The sequence below is a fragment of the Meriones unguiculatus genome, chromosome 3 (genome assembly GCF_030254825.1).
Source record: "Meriones unguiculatus strain TT.TT164.6M chromosome 3, Bangor_MerUng_6.1, whole genome shotgun sequence".
NCBI classification, from domain to species: domain Eukaryota; kingdom Metazoa; phylum Chordata; class Mammalia; order Rodentia; family Muridae; genus Meriones; species Meriones unguiculatus.
This window is the reverse complement of record NC_083351.1, coordinates 47508998-47529608: the sequence shown is the minus strand read 5'-3', so window position 1 is coordinate 47529608 and position 20611 is coordinate 47508998. Positions and strand designations below refer to the sequence as shown.

General features: G+C 42.3%; 1 non-coding gene across 1 annotated transcript; it reads left to right on the top strand.

Moving 5' to 3' along the window:
• The first annotated feature begins 3189 nt into the window (after positions 1 to 3189).
• LOC132653441 (U6 spliceosomal RNA) lies at positions 3190 to 3296 on the top strand. Its single transcript, XR_009591180.1, has one exon. It is a non-coding gene; the product is annotated as a U6 spliceosomal RNA (small nuclear RNA).
• The last annotated feature ends 17315 nt before the right edge of the window (positions 3297 to 20611 follow it).

Here is a 20611-nt window from a genome sequence, read left to right as displayed (position 1 = left end):
TCTGCTCTTAAAAATTCAGAGATAAGCAGTCTTGGCCTGGCTTATGAAGTGTCTTTAAAAGCTAAAAGACCTAGGATCCTTCAAAACTTTGCTGTTTTATGTGGACTTCTTTCCTAAAATCATTCCATAGTCCAAGTTGGTCTTGCCAGGACCAGACTTCGTGTCTCCATTTCAGCCCTCAAAAAAGGTGGAAGGAGCAAAGAAAGGCCGAGGATGTGTGCCACTCACTTCTCAGGAAGGCTCTCAGGACTCTTCTACTCATCACTTTGCCCACAGTTTAGTCACATGGTGTCACAATTAAGTTTCCAGAGAGACTGGGCAAAACAGACCTCATTCAGTACAGCCAAACACAGCCAAAATTAGGAAGCTTGTTCACCCGTGAAAGAAGGAAAATAGATACTAAAAGGCAACCATCAATTATTAGTTGGCCCATGACTCAAGCCCTAGCATTCTGGCTTCTGCCTCCCCAAGCCCAAGGCCATATCAAATGGAAATATCTCAGTCTTCTCCTGTGGTTTATAAGGAGTATTTGACAATTTGATCACACATTTCTTCTTCTTCTTTTTCTTCTTCTTCTTCTTCTTCTTCTTCTTCTGCTTTTTCTTCTTCTCCTCCTCCTTCTCTTTTTTCTCCTCCTTTTTCTTGAAGTCGGTTTTACTGAGTGTCACTTATAGATAGTAAAGTCAGTCCTTTAGGGTGCACAGACTCATGCATTACTTATTTGGTTTTTCTCATGGAAACAAGGATGTTAGCATGGATTGTGTCTTCATTTACTCAATTAAAAATATATCGACAGTCAGGGAAAGATGACACAGAGGTTGAGGCACTCACCACACGGCCTGATAAGCTGAGATTCCCTAGATCACACGTGAAGAGATAACAAAGCCCACGAAGTTATCCTCAGACCTCCACATGCAACCATGACATTCATACCCACATACATCATGCATACATGTGTAACAAGAATAAAAATTAAGAATATTGGCATACCTATAAGTACAGCAGGATGTGACTACTCTCTAATAATTAATTATGAAATAACAGTTAACTATTTAAAACTGGAAAATGGAGAAGACAGCATTATAGGTCCCTGAGCTAACACACTTAGTTTGAAATGATCACATGTTCTTTTTAAATTATTCCTCTTTGAGAAGGTCACACAGGTCTACACTGTACTGTCATCATATGAACTTCCTACTTACTCTCTAAGTCCTTCCAGATCTTGCCCCAGCCCACCCCATCACATTCTTCCCCCAACGGCCTGTCCTCTTTTCTTAGCCACTAATCAGTGTTTTTACCCCTGCAGCACGGACAACCTAACAAGGGCCAGTTCTCTAAAGAAAACTGACTCTTCTTCCCCCAGCAACTATGAAACCTTCTCAGCTAGAGAAGGGACTTCATGAGTTGTCGTTCTCATAAATTCCCGCCCCTCCTCCCCCACTCACATCCCTTCTATGCTGAATTTTACTGCCTTGATCTTGCATTGGGTTTTGATCACAAAGTTTTTTTAATACAACATTTTATTAATGCTTTCTAATTTTTGCATACTGTGCTTTTATTGTATTTACTCCCCACTCCCTCCTAGCTCTTCCCAGGCCCCTCCACCTTCTCATCCAAGCACAACTTCACATCTTTTTTTTTCTCTCTCTTTTTAATAATCCAGAGTCCAGTTTGTGCTTCTGCTCTACTCATTGGTATGGAGCCATCCACTGGAGCACAAAATTCTAAAGTAATTCATGAAAACTGTGAGACCTTTTATACCCTAGAGATGGGGGAACATTTTGTTTCTATCAGACAGTTCACTAATTGCTCAAGGATGCCCACTGTCTGTGGAGCCCAGACTCTTCCAGGGCCAGCCTGCTTGCTTTTGTGTTATTTTACTTTTATCACCTCCTGTAGACGAAGAGACAGAAGTTCGGAGTATTAAATGCCTGGCCACATCGGGATTTAACAAGAGTAAAACCAATCCATCACCACATCCAACATTTTCAGCCTGGTAGTCTAGAAAAGAAGGAGCCAGCTAGAGAGGCAACATGGTGGAAGCTTTCTGAAGTTGTATTGCATGGGTTTTTGAATGAGAAATCTTACATTGAGAACTGTGTGAACTTCTGGGTACTGCCTGGAATTCCGGGTACCATTATGGCTTGGGAGGATGAGGAAGTTAAAGGGTGAGGTCCATTGCTCTGGAAAGGATTATAGTGTTCTCTGAAAATCAAAATGAACAAACTGTCTGCATGACTAGCAATGCCCTGAGCTTGTTTGGTTCATGTGTTCTAGGTTACTAAGAATAAAAGCATGTAATTAGAAGGGACTGGGGAGAAACGACTTGAAAAGTGTTATTTCAAACTAATAGCTCCAAGTGGGGAGAAAAATGCGACGGTGGCCCAAGACCACACAGCAACATCAGCTGAGCAGACAGAAATACATCAGGGCAGGGCAGCAGCGCTCAGCACCTGGGCTTAGGAAAAACAGCGTTTTCCAACTTAGCAGCTCTCATTTGTCCTTATGTTGATTTTTTTTTTTTTTTTTTTTTTTTTTTTTTTGGTCAAGGCTAACATTTAATTATCTAATGTGTGTGTGGCACTCTCCTCCCTCGCTGGGGGTGGATAAGTGAAGCTATTACTATAAATTTACAGGTCTACCTGAACATAAAGGAAATTAAAAACTGAGCTTCCCTGGGCTTTGATAGCTCAAGATCCCATTCTAGGACACTAACAGGCCAAAAGCAAACCATTAGATGGATCACTAGAATACAAACGCACACCGAGCCTCCTCGCCCACTCAGCTGTACTGGATTTTAGCTGTGACCTTCAACAAGAAGTACGACCCGTGGAGCCTGCTGTAATGTTTGTGTGTGATGACATTCTTTGCTTGGCCTTTTTAGATTCCTGTGTAAGTTAACGTTACTACAAGCTACATGCAGGGGGAAAAAAACAAAAAACAAAACAAAACAAAAAAAACAAAAACACTTCTCATAGAAGAGATGCTTGCTCATCTGGAATTGGAAGGGTGGGGTTTGTAAAACAATAAACTGAATTTTGTTGATCTGAGGGTTGACACCCTATTTATAGAGTCATTATGAGCTTCTGTATCTGTCTTCTTTTTGCACTAATAAATTGTCTCTGAAACAGGAAGGGTAATGCCAAAATGTACATTGTTTCTTTTCTTTCATTAAAAATGGACAAAGATGTGCTCGCTTCAGCAGCACATATACTAAAATTGGAACGATACAAAGAAGATTAGCATGGCTCCTGCGCAAGGATGACACGCAAATTTGTGAAGCGTTCCATATTTTTCCCATGGCAGTTTAGTGTCCAAGTGGGTTACATAGTAATGGGAAGAGGGACTGCCTCTGACATAATCTGATTGGCCTGCTCTTTGATCACCTCCCCATGAGGGGGGAGCAGCCTTACCAGGTCACAGAAGATGACAATGCAGCCACTCCTGATGAGATCTGATAGACTAAGATCAGAAGGAAGGAGAGGAGGACCTCCCCTATCAGTGGACTTGGGGAGGGGCATGCGTAAAGAAGGGGGAGGAAGGGTGGGATCGGGAGGGGAGGAGGGAGGGGTTTATGGGGGGATACAAAGTGAATAAAGTATAATTAATAAAAATAAAAAAATTATTTCTTCAAAGTGAATAAAGTGTAATTAATAAAGAATTAAAAAACAAATAAAAAAATGGACTAAGATGATCTCTATTCCACATAGATTTCCTGTTCTGTGTGGGTTTGGCACGTAGGGCATCAAGTCCTGACTCTGGCATGATTCCTGTAATGACCGCCTGTTGCCAATAAGAGAGACCCTTGAGGTCACTGACATAAGTGTCTACTCTTGACCTAGGATCATCCTCCTTGCTAAAACCCATTTGCTGTTTTCTTCTAGCTAGGAGGGCTGAAAGGACCTATTTGTTGTTTTGTTTTTAGCATCCTCTCACCCACCAACATGACGTATGTGTTCAGAACAGCCCATGATTATGTGTTCAGACGGAGCCAGAACACTTATTTCACCACTGCCAAGGCTGACCTATGATGGGAGACAAACAATGAACTCTCAGAGATAACTCAGTGACACCATGAACTCATCCATGGAACTTTGCCAAGGACAGTGGCTACCCTTCAGCCGCCAAAGAGAAGCCAACCTGATGTCTCACTGGGATTCTACACATTGGTTAGGCTTTAAGACAGAAGAGTGAGGTGATGTTCACTTACTGAAAGACTAGCCATCTTGTTCAGCATCATCCTCTCAGCTCCGCTGTGCTGGATGAGGCTTGGGAGCTATTTTGCTAATTTATATTCTGCTTAATGGGTATGAGCTGGCTAGTTTTTTTGCCCACTTGACACAAACTAGGGTCTTCTGAAAAGAGGGAATCTCAACTGAGAAAATGCTTCCATCAAACAGGCCTGTAGGCAAGTCTATAGGGCATCTCTTGATTAATGATTGATGAACATGTGGCTCTGGGCAGTTTAAGAAAACAGGCTGAGGAAGCCATGTGAAGCAAGACATTAAGCAGTGTTCATCATGGTCTCTGCTTCAGTTCCCGCCTCCCTGTTCCTTCTCTGAGTTCTTGCCGTGGCTTTCATGATGATGGACTGTAACTTATGAGCCAAATGAGCTCTTTCCTTCTCAGGATCTTTTGGTCACGGTGTTTCCCACACTAACATCCTAACTAGTACCGGGGCAGGGGTTGTAAGTCATCCTTAACTATTTCTGTCTCCTGATACAACAGTAAATAACAATATTAAAAACAACCCTAGCTCAGATGTTGGGCCTTGAGATTGTTTTTTTCTTTTGAAGCAGACCACATGAAGAGTTAAAAATCTTATTTCTCCTTTTTGAGAGTTGGAAACTCGTGTTTACCTCTAAGGCAGAGTGTCACTTTATCCTAGGATCAATATGTGTAGAACATGAGCCAAGTAGGGACAAAGATTTATACTTATAACTTTATTATTTTATATGTCCACACGTGTAAGCACACATTAGGCACTCGATAAATATTTGTTAAATAAAAGAAAAAAATTCCTCTTGATAAAGACCCTAAGAAGTTGTTTTCTTAGATGTATCTTTAGTGAGATCAAAGTTTTTACATTTGATGGTTGCCATGGCAATATTTCTCTTGGTACAGCAGCTGCCTAATGCCCAGACAGGATTGTTTGTACCTACTATCCAGAATATCACACACACAACAACAACAACAACAACAACAACAAGAAGTAAGAAAGCCTACAAGTGTTTCCTTTCCCTTTAATTCTAGAGAAAATTATAAAAATAAATTCATCTGTGCTTGAAGCAATGTGCCTTAACTGCTCATATTCTGACTTTGATATCCATAATCCACATATTGAGACTTGAGCATGTGTTTGGGACCAAATATTGTATCTGCTGTCTTTCAAGGGTCTGTAGGTTAAGATCATATCCTTCCTTGCATGTAGGGAAGGGTCTCCAGGAATAATTTCACCCACATCATCTTTAGAATGGAAAATACGGACTACAAAGAGGGGTTAATATTAATACTTTGTTAAAGGAAAGAGAGTACTAGGTCCCATGACTTGAACTTAGACCACATGATAATTAAGACCCCTAAAGATCTCAGATTTTAGTTAATTATTAAAATTAATATTAAAACACAATTAGTTATTAAAACACATTGTTGTAAGTGTCAACAAAGATAAAGATGAGAGGGGAAATAGAAAGTTTGCCAGGAGGAGTTAATATCTAGGCTATGTCTTTAAAGAGGAGGAGCTTTTAGCTAGAGGCAAGCCAGTGTGTGTGTGTCACTCCACGAGGCAGTGTGTCTAAGAATGGGATGGCGGAGTAGTAGTGAGAATGATTTTTAAGAAGAGAGACAAGCAAAATTGAAGACGAAGAACCAAGAACCAGCAAGGCAGGGTCTATATATTTGTGGTATTGGCTCCAGTGTTGGACAAGGAGGAGGGCCATGGAGTTAGCCAATTCCTTTCACTATGTGGGTCCCGGATGTGACTCTCTCAATTTGGGCAGCCCAGTGCACCTGCAGAAAGTACCTAAAGAGGGAACAAGGGAACCTTGAATTCAGAAGCCTAGGCAAAGGGTGGATGAAGTTAGCAAATGCAACACGTGCCTTCTTCACTCCCTCAAGTCATGCATCGGTCATCATGATTACAGAACACTGTCTGTTAGTTTATAATTTCTACTTAAAATTGTGGAAACATGTAAAGAACAAAAATGAAGCAGCTTTCATGATTGGCTTCTGTGATTTTAACTGGAACCATAATTTATGTTCTACCACATTTCATACTTTAGCATTTTCTTCCCTCTAGGAAATTGGGATAGTGTCTTGTGGTGAGGGAAGAGGTTGTAGTTCCCACCCAGCTTCCTGTTTTAGCTCCATGGCACATTGGTCAGCTACTAGAATATAGTAAATGATGGCTATTAGTGTGTATAAGACTGGAAAGATGCTGCGGTGGTGTTGACAAAACAATGAGAAAGTCCTCCGCTAGGACAAGAGGAACTGGCACAAAAAGGAAGAAGTGTGGAGAAATATGCCAGAATTCAGAATGAACGGGTGAGAGAAAGACATGCAGCCTGGTTCTCATGGCTCAAATGACTAAGGGTAAAGTGATAGCACCAATTCAGGGGAGAGATCAGGAGGAGCTGCCAGGTGCTGCTGGGGGATTCTGTCTTCAACACAAAAAAGCATATTAGCAATTGATGAATGAATGAATGAATGAATGAACGAATGAATGAATGAGTAGATGGATGGATGAATAAATGGAAATAAAAAAGTGTATCATCATTTTCCTCTGGACTACAATCACTTTGTGCCCTGTGTATGGCCTGGGAAATATATATTGATCTGCTTTTAATACAGTAAGCAGAGGTCAAGAGATACAAATTAGCAGGAGCAAAAAAAAAAAAAAAAAAAAACTTGAATTTCTAGAATACACCCTTCTGAAAATCATAATGTCCAAAAGTCCCTGGAGTAGGGTTGAGCAGTAAGCAATGCAACTGATTTGAAAATTGTTCCATTTCTAAATATATTTGTAAATCTAAGGAACTAGGAAAATTACTGTCAGTAAGAAATAATTGCATTCTTTTGTAAAAAAACAAAAAAAAACAAAAAAAACTTTCCATCATTAGAAAAGCCAATAAATTAGAATGAGTATTCCCATAACCACCAATTACCACTTTTTCCCATCATATAACCATTGTCAGCTAAATCTGTGTGTATTGTATACACACCACAGTGTGACACGTGTGTATAAATATGTCAGAAGACAACTTTTTTGTTTGTTTTGTTTTTTAAACATTTTTAAAGTTTTTTATTTATTACAATTTATTTACTTTGTATCCCTGCTGTAGCTCCTTCCCTCCTCCCCTCCCATCCTGCCCTCCCTCCCTCTTCTCCTCCTGTGCCCCTCCCCCAGACCACTGATGGGTGTATCCTCCTCCCCTCCCATCCTGCCCTTCCTCCCTCTTCTCCTCCTGTGCCCCTCCCCCAGACCACTGATGGGTGTATCCTCCTCCCCTTCCATCTGACCCTAGCCTATCGGGTCTCATCAGGACTGTCTGCATTGCAGAAGACAACTTTTAAGGGAGACATCTCACTCCTTTCACTATGTGGGTCCCGGACATTGAACTTGGGTCTTCAGGCAGGTGGCAAGTGCCTTTATCTGCTACTCAATTTTTCCCTTTATTTTTATTTTGTGAATATGGGTGCTTTCCCTGCATGTATGTCTTTTCACCACATATGATGAAGTAGCCACAGAGTCCAAAAAAGGATGTCAGATATCCTAGGACTAGAGTTAGAAACTGTTCCAAGCAATCATGTTGGGGCTATGAATCAAACCTCTGAAAGAGCAGCCAGTGCTCTCGACTGCTGACCCCTTCTCTCCAGCCCCATGCTAAGCCATCTTTCCAGACCCTCAGACGTTGTCCTTGGAACTAGTAAATCATAAAAGCCTTTCTCTCTCATCACCCACATTCATTAAGACACCATGAATTTCTCTTTATAATGATTTCATCAGCAGATCACTGACGTAAATGGCCATTCCAATGCCTTATGCAAATTCTGGCTTCAAAGTCTCCTTGACTTCCCCAGGGGCTTTACTATCATCCCACTCAAGCCACCAGTTCCCATCAGCCTCCACATTCACTGTGGGGCTGGGGAGCCACGGGACAGGGGAAAGCCGCCTGGAGCAAGAGTGGGGTCAAGGCATGCCCAAACCCCGGAAATCTCATCCTGAGACAGGCAGGAGTAGAGCCTCTCTGCCCCTGCCCCTGCCCCAGGCCTGCATGTCCTGGAGCACTTCGTCCTTCACCCCCACCTTTGGCCCAGGAGGAGGTCACATAGCCTGGTACCAGGTTAAACTTCCTCTATGTAATGCCATGTCCAACAAAACCTGGAATTCCTCTTTATGCAAATGAAGCATCCCCAGAACTCTGGCCTCATCCAATAATGTACACTCGTCCAGAAAACCCCTATCTCCTCCCTCAGAGGTTTCAGTAGCCTTTGCTAGCCCCCCTCACCACCCCATTAAAGGAGCTGTCTCACTGATGCTGTCTCCCAAGAATCTGTTCTCTTCAGGCCCACAGCCACCTGAGGTCTCTCCTGCTCCTGGCCATTCCTGCTTCAATTTCCCTCTCAGGATCCATCGGTCACTCTTGGGCCTATCAAGCTGCAATGGGCAGGAAAGCAGAGCCTGCACAGCAATTTGCATGACTAACTTTACGCCAAGATAAGTGAACAATGACCTAACATTTCTTTCTCAGAGTTTGAGAAGTCATGTTCTTCCGCGTCATTTGATACAATCCCCACAAACTAAGCATACCATGAAAATCAGGAAAGAGATGTGCCATGCCATCTCCACATTCCTCTTGCTGTCTCCTTCTCACCATGCTTGAGAGGTGGGAAGTTCCTGAGGGCACAGTGTGGGGAGCAGAAATGAAGGCAAGTTTGGTTGGGCACAGTTGTTCCTCTTGCTTCCCAGAATCCAGTATTCCTGCTCTAAAAAGTCACAGACTACTTCAAGGGAGGGAAGTATTCCAAGTCTCCATCGTTAGCCCAATGTAACTGAGGCATGGTGAAAAGGTCAAAACCTGTATCAAAGAGAGCTCTGCCATGGCCTTCAAGCAAAAATGTCCTTACAGAGCATGTTAGAACAGCATAACTTTGTTCTAGAACCCTCCCCACTCGCTGTCTGCCGTCTTCTGTGACCTTGCTTCCACGTGGCTTAGACGTCAGCCTGGAGGAGTGTAGGTGAGCTTTCCAAGCTCAACATACTGAGACCACAAGACACTTTAAATGAGTCGAGTGAGTTATGTAAAGAGGTTTAAAAAAAAAAAAAGGAAGTTTAGGAACTGCAACAAACCAAAAGCCTATCTGCCATCTGGAGGATGCATTCCACTTACCTACAGCCAGGTGTCACCATGTAGGAATATAGGAAGATGCAAGGCATCCAGATTTCAATTTTCTCTGAAAAACAATCTTTACTTTCAGATAAAATCTCTTCCCTAAGAAGGTGATGAGTAACCAAAAAAAAAAAAAAAAAAAACTTAAATAGTCTGAGGATCAGTGGGCTGCATCTGTCTACAACATCTGGTTTAAGGGACAGACTGTGATGAATTTGAATCTCATAGGCCACATCAATGTCTCAAAGCTTTCCTTTGGTTACAGTTTGCTAATACACTGGCTATTTAATGGTAGGTCCAGCCGGGTGGAGAGTCCCTGTCATTTATAGAGGTGTCTGGGGCTGGGGTGATGGCTCAGTGAGTAACATGCTTACCCTGAAAGCATGAGGACCTGAGTCTCCAGCATAAACACCAGGCTTGGCAGTGCACCTGTGCAAGCCTAGTGCTGGGGAAGCAGGGATGGGCAGCCCTGGTAAGGTCGCTGGCAAGTGCTCTAATCAAGTTGGTGAACTCTGGGCTCAGGGAGAAACCTGCTCTCAAAAATGAGGTGGAGAATGATTGAGGAAAACACTGGATGCCAACCTCGAGTCTCTATTTGCATGAACACATACATACATGCACATGTGCACACACACCTACAGGTTAACATTAAAAACTGCAGGCTAAAAAGATTAAATAAGTAGATAAATAAATAAATAAATTGCAGACAAAGGTAACAGACTGGCCAGATCAATGTAAATTGCCCAGCCACTGTGTAACTCAGAAGACAGCCCCATCCAAATAAGATACAAGCATCCTTTCCTTTCTAGACTAGTCCTGAGATTTGGTTTCCTATGTTATAAGGCAAAAAAAAAAAAAAAGAAAAAAGTCCTGGAATACGTTCTGCCTCTGTGATGCACACCTTCAGTCCCCCTGTGAAGAAGAGAGGGACCCCTGCCTTAATCAGTACCCAAAGCAGGGCTGACTGCCAAGTCTCCAGCAGGGTGAGGCAAGGAAACCAGATTTAACAACAAGTTAAGGTCAAAACCAGCAAACTTAAGGAGGCACAAGAGGAGAATTTCAAGAAAAATTTCAAGAAAAAAAAAAGTGATCTCGTGAGTGTCAAGAATACGATGAGCTGATGAGAGTGTCTCAGGTTCTGATGCCAGCGAGGCAGGAGCTAGAAAAACTGCAGCTCTGTCTTGGTCACCGTGTTTCCTGGCTGTCAGACAGCCACTGTGGTTAAATGTCCTTGAAGTTGCACTTTGGTTGCTCCTGCTATAACAAAAACTAAGGCACCAGGACACCTGACCCAGTCACCACACCTAACGAACGGTCTTCATCCTCAAAAGATACCTACTTCATTTTATCATCAGTTAGATTGTGGTTTTATTCTCACCCCTACAACTCATGGGAGGAATACTCTAAAAGGGAGATCTAGTCCACCATTGTTTGGGAAGGAATCACCTTGTCCATGAATATGCCATCTAACTCATAAATATGAATTAAACACTTCCTTAAAACTGACAGTGCAGATTCTGCTTTGGGAAAGCCCACTCTTATCTTTCTTTGGAGAGCTTTATTTTACTAAAAGTACTTGTGTCTTCTGACTGAATTCTTTCCTTTGCAAAAAAAGACCCCTCCCAAGTATTTCTGGAAGCATTTCACAAGTGAAAGCATAGGAGAGGGAGAACATGGATTATATTATAATTAGAGCAAAATGTTAAAGCAAGCATCTCTGAAAATCAGGGGTGGGGTGGTGATTTAACATGCCTGTGACACATTACCTAACCTTACCTTAACCAAACCAGAGTCCCCAAAGACAGTGGGTGTTTGTGTATCAATCATTTGAGACATTAACGTTAGGCTTCAATATTAATAAAAGACTTTTCCCCAGATAATGAGATACATTCAATCAATTATTGCCTTTTTATTCCCATCATATCAAAATAATATCAAAAATCCTCTTAATTCCATCTTCTGAGTGCTGTGATTACACAAATGGGCTAGCATGCCTGATCTATACCATGCTGAGAATTGAACCCAGAGCTTTTGTGTATGTTAGGCAAGCATTCTACTAACTGAGCTATACTCTCAGCTTTGGTTCATTGGCTTGTTTTTTATTTAAACAGGGTCTTACATAATGAAGGCCTGACTCAAACTTTCTACATAACTAGGATGACTCTGAACTGCTGATCCTCCTGCCGCCACCTCTTGAAAGCTGCTATTATGTTCCACCATGTTCCCCCAGTTCCACTATGGATTTAGATAGTGTCTTAGAGTTATATTGTTGTGAGGAGGCACCATGGCTGCTGCAACTATTATAAAGGAACACATTTAATTAGGGCTAGCGTATAGTTTCAGGGGTGTAGTTCCTAATCACCAGGGAGAGAAGCACGATGGCACGCAGGCAGACATGGTGCTGGATAAGGAGCTGGGAGTTCTGCATCTTGACTTTCAGGCAGCAGAAGAAGACTGTGTGACACACCTTTGGCACAGCTTGAACTGAGGAGACCTCAAAGCCCACCTCCACAGTGTCACACTTCCTTCAACAAGGCCCCACCTACTCCAACAAGACCACACCTCCTAATAGTGCCACTCACTATGGACCAAGCATTCAAATACATGAGTCTATGGGTGGATCATTCCTTTTCAAATCACCACAGATAGCAACTTTTAAGCCTGTAGTGAAGTTGCCTGAATAGCCTGATGTGGGTAACAAAATGTGGACAACAAAGTATTTTGAAGCTGTATCAAAGCAAAGTATGCTGTGATTAGAACATATCAAAGAATATCACATTAGGACTACCATCAGGACTGATGTAAAGCCAGTTAATGTAATATCGGTTAAATCCAAATTATTGATTGTGAAGGTAGGAGGCTGGTTACCGTCAGGAAGAGAGAACAAATGAGTAAATCCATTAAACTGTGAGCCAGTCTCCTCAGAGAAAGGCAACTCACACTGAGAGAGAGGAGATCAGAATGAAATTATGGTGTTGGACTGAAATAGATGTTCATGATGGCATATGGTGAGATAGAGGCTAGATAAATGTGCATAAATAGAGAGAGATGTGCAAACACAAATATGTTTTCTCTAGCTCTGCCCAAGAAGAGATGGCCTAGGACCACCAGCTCCCCAATAAAAAAATATGATACATATCCCCACGATCCAGGTTTTTATATGTGATTCTATACTAAAGGGGACTGTCCTAATTTGATCTTTGTGGCTCTGACAAACACTGACCAAAGCCAACATGGGGAGGAAAGGGTTTATGTGACACACAGGGAAGTCAGAACAGGAACTCAACAGAACGCTGAAGGCAGAAACTGAAGCAGAGACTATATATGAAGGCAGCTTACTGGCATTCTTCCAGGCTTATACGCAACTATGTTTCTTATACAGCCCAGGCCCACCTTCCTAGGGATGACACTGCCCACAGTGGGCTGTGGGCTGGACTCTTCTGCATCCTTAGCAGCTAAGTAAATGGCCCACAGATATGCTCATAGGCCAATCTGTTGGAGACAGTTCCTCAGGTGAGTTTCTTTCTTCCTGGGTGTGTCAAGTTGACAACCAACATCTATCACAGGAACCAAAATTCCTAGGAGAAATTACTTATGCCTGAAACAACTTGTATCAGAAATGTTAAGATGTTCTCAAAGACTGTTGAAACATTTCAATAGGATGCAAAAAGGAAAGACTCAGTGTGAACTGATTATGTCTCAGGAGTGATAGGAATGATGATGGTCAATGATTATAACTCATTAATAAAAGAGGAATGTGTAAATCAAGGGGAAATTAGGAGAAGGAAGGGAGAAAGGAATGGAAAGTTTATGAAGAAGGAGAGAGAGAGACTAAGACTGAGGCTGAGACAAGGTGGATCAAAAGTGAGCCATGGGAAAGGTTAAGCATGGCAGGCACCAGCTTAGCCTAGTGACCAAAGTGGAAAGCACTAGCAGGACCAAACTGACATAAGGGACCATTTGATGAGATTCCAGGGAAAGAACAGAGCATCTCCTCACTGGTATTCTTGACAACAAGGTAGACCCTGTGCAGACCCAACAAAACACCAGTGGCTTCCTTGGTCTCAGGAATTATCTGGTTACTCTTCAAAACTTAACGGCCAAGCACCTTCACTAGTCTAGCTGATGTCCAATCATAACTTGCCTGTGTTCTCGCTCATTAGTGGGTGCTTTGTGTTCATGTGCTGGTGTCTATGGGGCCTCTTGAAGACAGCAGTGCCCCATGAAGCAAGAAGAGCGTAGATGTCCAATTATCTCAAATCATTAGCATCTCTAATCCAGGAAGACATTAAGGACATTGAACAGGAAGGTTACACTGGACAACTACTTTCAGTTTAAGCTAACTTCTGTTGCTATGGTGTAAGAGTATGTATGTTTGTGTGTATGTATGCCCTCAGCATACCTGTGCTTAATGTTTGGTTTGGTTTAGTTTGGCTTGGATTTTTGAAAGAGGGTCTTGCCATGTAGCCCAGGCTGACCTCAAACTCAGGATCCTCCCAAAGCTAGGATTACAGGTGTGCACCACCACACACTTAAGACCTATATCCTGAAAGCTAAAATTTCCCTTCAGTTACTACACATAATAATGTTCTATTAAAAATAACACCAAACAATAAAAGTTCATTGTGAATGAGTAAAATATTATAAAAACGTAAGTAAGATATTGCAAAGACAGATTCTTACAAGTTCAGCCAATCCCTCTAAAACAGAAAAAAGGAATTATAAATAGCACCGTGCTCGTCTTCTGCCTCTTTCCTCATAAACGTATCATAATATTTCATAAAAATCATAAAGCCTTCATATTGCTAAAGTATTACAGAGCATAAATGTATATTTGTATGTATATATGTATACATGTATACAAACACATGTATATATGTTTGTATGATACTATTCCACACAATTGCATTACATTATATTACATTCATCATGTACCCTTGGTCAATTTTGCTTTAGTAGATTAAGCTTTCCTACTCTTGGGTCTTTTTAAGTCAAACACCTTGGTTTGTTTTTCCCAAAAAAGAACAAAAGCAGTGGGCACCCTGGGGTGTGATTTAGAAGCACAGATACAGAGGAGTCATTGTCCGGTTGTCTAAAGGCATTATTATGGGTGGAGTGTGAAAGGCTTCTGACTCTCATTCATAAAATAGAGGTGGCTACATTCTTGAATGCAGGAAAAGAGGGAAAAAAATGAATGAACCCTCCTGAGGTGGACTGGCTGAGTGGCTGAATGAAGCAGCCAGTCAGTTTAATTTAAGCTTTCAGAATTCTCTCACATAATAAACATTACAATTATTCTACCTCTGTTGAAAAGAGTAAGTACACTGTTTATTGTGCTGGTGATTGTATATATAAAATTAGTAAAGAAAAAAAAACAAATTGGAAATTTGTCCCTTGACTCTGTTTCTTGTTATTCACATGTAAACTCTCTATTTTGCCAAGTCCCACTGTTTCTAAACGGTGCTTTATGGACCCCCAGTATCTGTGTTGTGAGGCATGCTGCGTAAAAATGCAAGTTCCTAGCTCTTACCAAGATGTCTGGGTCAAAATATTTGAGAATAGAGAAAGATAAAAAAAAAAAAAGTCTGAAAATAGGGTGAGTGCTCCTATATCGCCCAGCCTAGATTCCAACTCATGGTGTGCCTGCCTCAGTCTCTTGAGTACCTAAATCTTATTTTTAAAACTTTCGCTTTTGAGAGCTAAGGATGAAACTCAGTAATAACACACTTAACTGTCACGCACAAGGCTCTGGGTTCGATTCCCCAGGACCATAAAAACAAGCAACCACCCCATTGCCACGCTTTGCTCACCTTCAAAGAGTCTACCTACCTTGCTAATCTTCCTGATTTGTCTCCCCTGTGACCTCCCCTTGTCTACCCACTAACCCCAACCAGATTATAGAAAGGAGACCCTTGGGTCCTGCCAGTACCCAATGCCCCAGAAGAGGCAGAACGGCCACTGCCTCAGTTGGCCTTGAGAATTGCCCTTAACTCCCTGTGTCAGAGCAGGAACCATTTACTCTATGTGTGACAGGTAAAATTACACTCTGTGTGTGGGAGGACAGGGCAGTTGCAGGCATCTCTGTGGGCACTGAGAGGAAACACCAAGGAAGATGAGAGAGCAAGGACCGCTGACAGGAGAAGCATCCCCTTTTCCATCTTGTCACTCTGTACCAGCAGTAAGCAGCTGTTACTCCTAAAAAAAAAAAAACAAATTTCTTAACACAGTGAATCTTGACTGTCAACCCTATAGAACTCAGAATCATCGTGGGAACAAGTCTGAGTGAGTGTCTGTAAGTGTAGGCTGGTTAAGGTGGGAAGACATGCCTAAGTGTGAGTGGCACCAATCAGTGGGTTGGGAAAGCTGAGCACCAGACACCCATTGTACTTACTCTGCTTCCTAGTACAGATGCACTATAATCAGCCCCTGCCGCCGTATTTGTCCTGTAGGCACGGCTTGAAGCCCCCAGTCACCATGGATTGTAGCCCCCTGTCAGCATGGCCGGTAGCCCCCTGCCAGTCAGCACAGATTGTAGCTCCTTTCACCATGGATAGTAGCCCTCTACCAGTCATCAGGGATTGTAGCTCCATCCCAGTCACCATGGGTTGTAACCCTGTCATGATGGATTATATCCCCTATAAGCCAAACTAAACTTTTCCTTCATAAGATACTTATGTTAGGCACGTTGTCATAGCAAGGAGACAAGGCACTACCACAATATCCCCTCATGCTATATTCCAGTGTATCTACTTCATTGCTAAAGTACCACAAAAGGAGTGGGGCTGGAGAGATGACTCAAGGGTTAAAGCATTTGCTGTTCTTGCAGGGGGCCTGGATTCTGTTACCAGCCCATTCATGCCAACTCACACATACGTAACCCCAGTTCCAGAGGACCCAACACCCTCTTCTAACTTCCACAGGCACCAGGCACAAACCTGGTACACACACATACAGGTAAAACACTCATACACATAAAATAAAAATAGTTAAATCTTTAAAAATAAACAGCTATGAAAGACCATTGCAATTCTCAGAACAGAATCCAAAATTCTAATTTCATAAATGTGTATGATGAGCCTTAGGCCCCATGCTCCAAATGCTAAGAGAAATTAATGGGACAGATATTGCAGGGAATTTAAATTGTCAAAGAAAAGTGTGTATATTATCCATATTGTATAAAGCTGATTTTGAATGAATAAAAGGTGAATGTATGAATGGATGATTACATGATTTTGTTTAGTATTTGGTTATCATGTTATAAACCTCATAAGAATGATTTTCTAACCCCCAAGCTGACTGCCCCCTAGGAAAATATGTACAGATGTTTTCTAACAGAATGCCATCTGAAGCTCTTAATAATGTCCTCAAAGTAAACTAGTGAGATTAGAGTCAATTTTAAAACTCCAGAGGACAGAGCACAGATAGCCCTGGCTGCCCTGTAACTCTGTAGAGCAGGCTGGCCTTGAACTCAAAGATTCATCTGCCTTTGCCTCCCACATGCTGGGATTAAAGGCATGTGCCAATATGAATAGAGGAATTTTAATCCAGCAACATGGATGCTCTGGCAAGGGATCACCCTCTAGGTCTGTGTGACTTGCTGGGGTGCAGACGGACTCTGGACTGCAAGCACGCCTATAGTGCACTCTTAGTCCTGAACAATGAACAGAGGGTTCAGTTATAGAAGGAAGCATCCATGTTTGAAAGTGATGTCTAATAGAGGGGCAGACAAAGTCATGAAATCAGAGAAAGATCCAACAGAATGAGTCAGAGATAGGATAATGCCCAACAGTTTTCAACTGTCGGAAGCTGGGATTCATAGTTTTCTTTAATGTGGTTTGTGTATGTACATATACACATACATATAAGTACATGTCCATACCTGCACACATTCTCTCTCTCTCTCTCTCGCTCTCTCTCTCAGCTCTTTGTTGGAAGTTGTAAGAAGACTTCATTTACAGCTGATTCTTTTTGATGCAGTGGTGAATGGACCCAATCAGATGGAAATCCTAGTTGGTTCCCTGGGTGTCATGGTGTGCAGGGACTGAGCTTATGCCCTTTCTTTGCTGTCTCTCCACACTACAGCTCTATGAAGCTATCTGGCCAGAAGACTTGCTCAGAACTATCCAAACTTTTGGTTTCTCTGGCTACATTAGGTGCAGAGTTGTTTGGGACCACATGTTTAGTTAGGGTTTCAACCCCCAGCCCAGAGAGTATGAAAACATGTATGTTTATTTTGCATGATGTTGTGACATGAACTGTCCTGGCCTGGGAATAGGAAATCTCTGCATGATTTTCAATGAAAGTTGGTTCAAAGGAAGACAGGAGTCTGCCGAGGCATTTGGCCAAAGGGTGCTAGGTGTTTTCATTCTCTTCTTATTCCTCCAGGTTCCCAAGGCTCAGCTGACTAACACTGAGTAAGACCTGGGTCATCCAGGACAATTTTATAGTCAATTTTATATACTTGCATTGGAAATTATAGTGGTCTGTAAGAACACTCACTGACGAGTGTGACTTCAAGTTCAAGGGTCCCTTGACAATTCAAGACAGTGATTCAAGAAACCCACTGCCATGGCACTCAGTTATAGGCTACTACAACAAAAGAGACAGATTAAAAGCATTTGGGGACAGGGGCGACTGCACAGGGGCTGGAGGAGTTCCAAGCCCGGAGCCTCCAGCTGCCCCCTCCCAGTAGGGGCAGGGACTGCTCTTAGCTACCATGGCTGACAATATGCAGAATTCTGCCAACTAGGCTGCCCCACCAGACACTGGTGTCCAAAAGCTTTTCTTGGCACTCAACTACATAGCCATGGTTGACTACCCTGGTCAATCTTAATCTGAAGCTGATACAGCACCCGCCATGAATCACGTACTACCTAGCATGGCCCAAGGCCCTCAGGAATCAAGTCACAAGGTCTAGTGTCTCTTCCCAGGGAGGACCAAGATCAACCCTCCACTGCACGGCACAGGATGTCATAGCCTGTCTAGACTTCCTGTTCCACTTGGCAGAACTTCCCTGTAACAGTCCCTCATGTCAAATCACCCCTGATCTCCATTCCCAAGAACATCTCCAACAAATGCATCACTACTACTCCAGGCCAGGCCAGCATCAGTTCTCACCTGTACTATTTCAGCCTTGCATCTCCTTTCCTGTACTCTTATCCCCTAGCAGGCCAGTCCCCGCACAAGGCAGAATTCAAATCATTTCCTCTCTGCTTAAATCCAACTTTCCAGCCCACTGAGAAATGCCTTCACATTTAGGAAAGAAACCACAATTCCTTTTTCCAAGTCTGACTTGCAGAACCCTTAATGATCATGGCCTTTCCCAGTCAACTCATACTGTGCCCTCTGCTCACTCTGCTATAGCTACTCTATTTCTGAGATAAGATCAGCTTACACTGAGATGTTAACATGACATATAAGCAACAGTAAACAACACTTTGCCCTCAGCCTTCCAAAAGTTCTCCTTGAAATTTTAAAGTTCTCAGGTTACTATCATCATCATCATCATCATCATCATCATCATTATTACTTTTATTAATTTTTAGTTGTGTGTATGCATGCAACCTACTTGTCTATATGTTTACCACAAGCTTCCAGTGCCTCTGGAGGCCAGAAAAGGGCCTCATTTCTTTCTTAAGACTGTATGAGATTCTTATATAGAAAATTAAAAAGCCACAGTTTTATTTACAGTTCTACTGATGTACCCTTAGGTTGATTCCATGTTTCAACTATTGTGAATAATGTTACAATAAACACTTGCCTGTATCTCTGCAACTCACTGAATTTGTGTACATAGTGAGGAGGGCTCATGATTGATGGATCATAAGTTCTCTTTTTAATTACATGGAAAGTTTCATGTTGTTTTCTGTAATGGTTGTGTTAGGTTTCTTTTCCTCTGCATGCCCAATACTTGTTACATCTTATCTTTTTGATGGTGGCCTCCCTTAACAAGTATAAAGTAACAGCCCATTGTGGTTTAGTTGGCTCCATTCTTGAAAGTCTAATGGTAATCATTTGTTCATTCAGCCTTTTGCTGATTGAGAAGAATTTGTTGAGCATCCATATGTATAGAAGCCAGACAATGGGGAGTGTAGGCAAGAAGCTTAAAGGATCCTGGAACTGAATAAGCAGCATTTGTCTTTGTATCTCCCAAGGTCTAGCCCAGTTGTGTAGGCACACTGAAGAATGAATGAACAAGAGTAAACTTTGATAAAATCCAATTAGCAGTTCAAATGGAGAAAATATTTGTTAAAAATAAAAAGATAAATCTGGGTGTGGTCCCACACGCCTTTTATCCTAAGGAGACATTTGCAAGCTGATTTCTATGACTTTGCAGACAGCCTGGTTCCAGGCCAACCAGGGTCACATAGTGAGACCCTGTCTCAAAAACTGAGTGAAAAAGATCAGGGAAGGCTTTCTATAGAGTTTGTGTTGATGGAAGTGGGAGGCCCAGCATTCTGAGTTATGGGGCTAGCTCTGGTCAAACACAGAGAAAGGAAAGGCAGCTATGGGGAGAACCAAGTAGCTCAATCTTGAAATATAAAGGGCAGTTCAAGGGAGAAAGCAAAGGGTTCTTGGTATCAGAATTTATAAGGTCCTAAAATTTGAACTCTAGGCTGTGTGTAGTTATTAAAGATCCTAAAGTAAGAAATGACCGTGACCATGACTATACTTGGTAAAGACTAAACTCAGGTCAGGCTGGTTCCACAAGTAAGCTCCCTGTGTGGCTTACTCCTCAAACTGTGTACAGAAGGGCCCTGCATTGTTTCACGCAACTGCTTTCCTGTGTTGAATTATTTTGAATGACAGGCCTCTGCTGTTTCACTCTATCCTGGACTCTGTAACATGTTCAGTCTTTACGATGGCTAATCTTGGCTGTTAGCTTGACTGGATCTGGAATCTACTAAAATGCAAGCCACATGGCAAGCCTGTGAAGGCCTTTCTTGGTCAGATTATTTGAAGCTGGAAGACTTACTCTAAAGGTGGGGAAACACCTTCTGGTGACCCCCAGATATGAGGACGTCGAAGAAGCAAAGTTTGCTTTTTGCCTGCTTCCCCTCAAGCTTGCTTGCATGTCCATCTACCCTGTGGCTGCAACCATTGTTAAATCCAGCTTCTTCGAGGTTCTAACATAGACCGGAAGCCAGCAGTTCTCCAAGAATCCTCCAGGCCTTCAGCACCAAATTTGGGCTTCTGAGAAATCCAGTCCTCACTAGTTAAGA